The sequence below is a fragment of the Vicugna pacos genome, chromosome 1, assembly GCF_048564905.1.
Source record: "Vicugna pacos chromosome 1, VicPac4, whole genome shotgun sequence".
Taxonomy (NCBI): domain Eukaryota; kingdom Metazoa; phylum Chordata; class Mammalia; order Artiodactyla; family Camelidae; genus Vicugna; species Vicugna pacos.
The window spans coordinates 66,953,674-66,959,673 of record NC_132987.1 but is presented as its reverse complement, the minus strand read 5'-3'; positions in this window follow the sequence as shown (position 1 = coordinate 66,959,673).

Genomic DNA, 6,000 nt, shown 5'->3' with positions numbered 1-6,000 from the left:
AAATAAAATTTTAAAAATAAAAATATTTTCATTTTTGTTGACTCACCGCATTTCAGTAACATTGTCTTCCACCTTTCATAGCAAATGGACAGCTGCTTTGTGGGTTAAAGAGTAGTTCTCTGAGCTGGTTTGCGAATCCAAACATTATTTAAAATTTTTTCTTTTAAAAAATGTTTTAATTACACAAATAATACACGAATGCATACTTGTGTGACACCAAATAAATTCAGACAAAAGTAAGTTTCCCCTGGTCGCCCCCTACCCTTATCTGTACTAGTTATTAGTTGTTTCCTTCTACACATTTTCCTATGCTGCAACTTGCTTATTCATGTACTTACTATGTCTTAGATACCTTTCCATGTCAATACTTAACTTACTTATATTATTGCATGGTGTCAATAAAGTATAATTTGTTACAACTACTCTAGTAGTAAACATTTAGATATTTTCCAGACCCTCCATATTACAAACAAGACTGCAGTGAACATTGTTGCACATGCATTCAGCATATATGCAAGTGTTTCTCCAGGGAAGATGCTGTGGAATTAAGTCAAAGGGTATGCTCCTTTAAACCTCTCAAATAGATGTTGCCAATTTAACTATTCTTCACGAGTATATAAGAACTATTATTGCCTTACATTTCCTCCATTCTCAATACTCATCTTTTAATTTTTTTCATAATCTGAGAGGTGAAAATGGCATCTTACGGTTTTTACTGGAATTTCTAATTGGTGAAATTAAACATCTTTTTATTTTTACTCTTCTTTGACTTATCTGTTTGTGATTTTTCACTATTTTCTCTGAATAGTTCTATTGTGGCAACCCTACAGAACTAGACTGGACACCCTACCCAAAATTTGGTTTAGATGTTGAGACTGATATCACACACACACCCTAAGAGGACATAGAAAAGATTAACTATTCACATAAAGAGGCTTTCTGGGGAGAGGAGGATGGCACCCAAAGTGGCCCAAAAATGGCTTGAGAGACGAAGATAAAGAGATTGGCTCGGGGGTTTTGTTGTGGGGGGTGGGAGCAAGGTTTGCAGGACGAGGCTTGCACTGGAAAGATAAGAGCACCCAGGCTCTCTTCTCAGCTCACTCAGATGTGGGGCAGAAGGGGAAAAGAGGGTGAGGCTTGAAACTTGTCAGCAAACATCAAGAGATGGAGTCAGATATTATAGGTCATTTGTCTGTTGTTCATTTTTATTATAACTCTGGAAATTAGTATAGTTACTTATGTTTTACAAATGATTTTCCTTTATTTTTGAGTTTTCCTAAGAAATTCTGGGTTTGGAGGAAGTCTTCTGTGACCTCATGGTAAGGGAAGAGGATGTTGGTCCTTGAGCTTCACTCTGTCCTCTGTGACCCCTTCTATAAGGGTGGTAGGTCTATTCTAGACCCTTGAGCACCTTTCACTGATTTGTGCTAAATTACAATTAGTGAACGTGTGCCTTGCTCTCTTGTTTCAGGCAGGGTCCTGTGGTCTCACTTGCTAACTCAGTCTCATCTAGGTTATGGATTCCTTTGGGGTTATCTATTCCCTTCCCCTAGGTTAGACTGTTCAGTATCTTGTTGTCATCACTTTTTCATATAGAAGATTTTTTTTTCTTTTAATGCAGTCAAATTTTATCATCTTTTAGCTTTATGACTTTTGAACTTTGTTTTAAAGGTCTTTATATCTATAAAATAATAAATAATCTCTTACATCTTCTTTATTTTGTTCTTTTAATATATTTAGGCTTTTAATTTATCTGGCATCTTGGTATTTTGATAAACGGGAAACATGTCACTACACCCTTATTTTTGAATGACTCATTCTTTCACCTCTAATTTGAAATGACATTTAAATCATTTCCCATATATATGCAAGTCTGTTTTCTAAATTCCTTAGACTTCCCAAGTAATCTATTTGTCTATTTCTGCATTCTTATCAAACTGATAAATTATTATAATCTTTACAGGATGGCCTAATATTGATCTTTTTCAAGTTTAATAGGTAATTGAGGTTTTTTCACCTAGATGAGTTTCAGGATACTATCTATTTCAAAAAAAAATTCCTATTGAGACTTCCATTGAAATTAAAGTAAATTTGTAGGTTAATAAATAAATTTTGCTCACATCACTTCCTCTAGGACATCTTCATCTTTTCTGTCACAACCATTTTCCTCATTTATATTGATAATGTTGCCTTCACCAGGTTCTTCAAGTTGCATATCTAGAACATCTCAAATGGCATCAGTGTCAATACTTCCACAGTCAACTATTTCTTCTGTAACTCTGTGTCCAGTTTGAATTTCACTTATAGTGTTGCCATTTTTCATTTCTCTGGTGTGCCTGTGTCTTAATTAGCCACTTTCCTCTTCTGATTACCCATTTTTATAAAATATCACATGGCTTTAACACTGGAAGACCAGGAATCAACACTGCTACACACTTTACTGTGTATAAAGTGAATGACAGATGTACAGTGACCAGTCATGGACAGACTTTGAAAGAAGTAGTATAATTGGTAACTCATCATAATGGGTGTATTAGTTTCCTATTACTGCTATAACAAATTACTACAAACTTACTGGTTTAAAATAACACAAATTGAGGGGGGAGGGTGTAGCTCAGTGGTAGAGCTCACACTTAGCATGCACGAGATCCTGGGTTCAATCCCCTGTACCTCCATTTAAAAAATAAACCTAAATACCTCCCCCCATAATAAAAAAAAATCTTTTAATTGAGGAGTGACATCACCAAGATGGTGACATAGGTCATTCCCAACTTCACTCCCCCTCACAAGAACAACTAACAACTATTCATGGACAAGACACCACAGAGAAAATCCTAGAACATGGGGGTGAGACTGAAGCATCCCCTGCAGCACAGATAATGAGGCAGACAACATTAGAAGGACAAGAGGAGCTGCTACATGCTGACCACACTGCCTCTCTCCCAGGCCAGCACAGTATGAGTCTCACCTGAGCTTTCATTTCCTCCAGTGGGAAAAGAGATCCAGTGGACATCCAACTCTCCTAGCATTGTGGGTCCCTTCTTCGGAGTCCCACTTGGAGATGCAGGGGAATCTGCAAGGCTTGACCACTGGGAACCAGACTGTGACGAAGAAGGGAAGAGGGGCTTGCAACAACTACCACTCAGATCTTGACAGACTCAGAGCCAACACAGTGGTGCAGTCTGTCCAGGGAGCTGGGCAAGATGCAAGTCTGTCTGACTTGGGACCTCAAAGACTCTTTACAGCCCTAAAGCCTGGTCTGCTTCCCCACCTTCCCGTCCCTGCCTCCCCAGGCAGGGGAGCAGAATCATAGCTCCACTCACTGCTCACTGTAGCTCCCAGTCCTGCCTGACCAGAAAGCTTCTGGGTGTAATAATTACTTTAATGTAAATGTATTAAATTCTCCAATAAAAAGATACAGAATGGTTGAATGGATTAAAAAAAAAAGATCCAATGATATGACACTACATGACACTCAATTTAGCCTTAAGGGACAGACTGGGAGTTCAAAATCTGTAGATACTGACAGGCATATGTAGAATAGATAAACAAGATTATACTGTATAGCACAGGGAAATATATATAAGATCTTGTGGTAGCTCACAGCAAAAAAGAATGAGACAATGAATATAAGTATGTTCATGTAAAATTGAAAAATTGTGCTCTACACTGGTAATTGACACAACATTGCAAACTGACTATAACTCAATAAAAAAAATTAGTCCAAAAAAAAAAAAAAAGACACACACAGACTAAGAATATAGGGATGGAAAAGATATGTCAAGCAAATGATAACCTCTCTCCCCAAAAAGCAGGATTAGCTATACTTATATCAGACAAAATAGACCTTAAAGTAAAAATGATTAAAAAAAAAAAAGACAAAGAAGATTATAATGTTAAAGAGGTCAATTCATCAAGAGGCTATAACTGTAAATATTTATGCATCCAACATCAGAGATGTTGAAACTAACAGAAATGAAAGGAGAAATAAACTGAAATTGAAATATAGTTGGGGACATTAATACCCTACTCTCAACAAAGAATTTATCATCCAGAAAGAGAATCATTAAGGAAACAGCAGATATGAACAACACTATAGATCATATGGATCTAATGGAACATTTTAATATACAGAACTTTTTATCCAACAGCAAACTACAAATTAATCTCAAGCACAAATGGAACATATTCTAGATAGACCATAGGTTAGCCACAAAACAAGTCTTAGCAAATTAAAGAGGACTGAAATCATACAAGTACCTTCAATGACCACGATGGTATGAAACTAGAAATCATTAACAGGAGGAAAACTGGAAAACTCACAAATACTTGGAAATTAAATGACACTCTCCAGAACAACCAATGGATCAAAGAAGAAACTAAAGGGGGAATAAAAGAGTATCTTGAGACAAATGAAAATGGAAACACAATATGACAAAATTTATGGGATGCAGTAAAGTTCATAGCAAGAAATGCCTACATTAAGAAACAGAAAGATTCACAGATACTGTGTACTTTACAAACCAAAGGTTTGTGGAAACCTTGTATTGAGCAAGTCTGTTGACACCATTTATCCAACAACATTTGCTCAATTTGTGTCTCTTTGTCACATTTTGATAGTTCTTTCAGTATTTCCAACTTTTTCATTATGACTGTACTTGTTATGATAATCTACAATCAGTGACCTTTGGTGTTATAATTGCAAAAAATACAACTCGCTGAAGGCTCAGATGATGGTTAGCATTTTTTAGCAATAAAGTATATTTTAACCAAAAAAAAAAAAAATCGGAAAAATCAACCTAATTCTATGGCTCAAGAAAGTAGAAAAAGAAGGGCAAACTAAGCCCAAATTTAGCAGAAGGAAGTAAATAATAAAGATTAGAGCAGAAATAAATTAAACAGAAATCAGGAAAACAAGAGAAAAGGTTAATGAAACTAAGAACTGCTTCTTTAAAAAGATAAATAAAACTGACAAATCTTTAGCTACACTAACCAAGGAAAAAAGAAGAGAGGACTCAAATCAACAAAACTATAAGTCAAAGAAAAGACATTACAACTGATATCACAGAAATACAAAAGATCATAAGAGGCTACTATGAACAACTACATTTCAACAAACTAGACAACCTAGAAGAAATAAAATTATTAGAAACATACAACCTACCAAGACTAAATCATGAAAAAATAAGAAATGTGAACAGAGCAATTACTAATAAGGATATTGATTCAGTAATACAAAAAAAAAAAAGCAAAAACAAAAAAAAAACAGTAAAATAAAAGCCTAGGACCAGATGGTTTCATTGGTGAATTCTACCAAACATTTAGAGAAAAATTAACGCCAATCCTTCTCAGTCTTCTAAAAAATCAAAGAGGAGGGAATACTCCCAAACTCATTTCATGAGGTCAGCATTACCCTGACAACAAAGCCAGAAAAGGACACAAAAGAAGAAAATTACAGGCCAATATCATTAATGAATATAGATGCAAAAACTTCAACAAAATACTAGTAGACTGAATTTAACAGCACATTAAAAGGATTACACCCCATAATCAATTGGGATTTATGCCTGGGATGCAAGGATATTTCAATACAAACAAGTCAAAAAAAGGTGACAGACCACATTAACAGAATGAAGGATAAAAATCATATGATCATCTCAATAGATGAAGAAAAAGCATTTGACAAAATTCAACATCAGGTCATGATAAAAACTCTTATTAGGTACAGAAGGCCTGTACCTCAACATAATAAAGGCCATCTATGACAAGCCCATAGCTAACATCATACTCAATAGTGAAAGACTTAAAGTTTCCCCCTAAGATTTGGAACAAGACAAGGAAGCCCACTCTCACCACTCCTATTAAAAATAGAACTCGAACTCTTAGTACTGGAAATGAGGCAAGAAAAAGAAATAAAAGGCATCCAAATTAGAAAGAAGTAAAATCGTCTCTATTTGCAGATGACGTGATTTTATATACAGAAAATAGGGGTGTAATGCA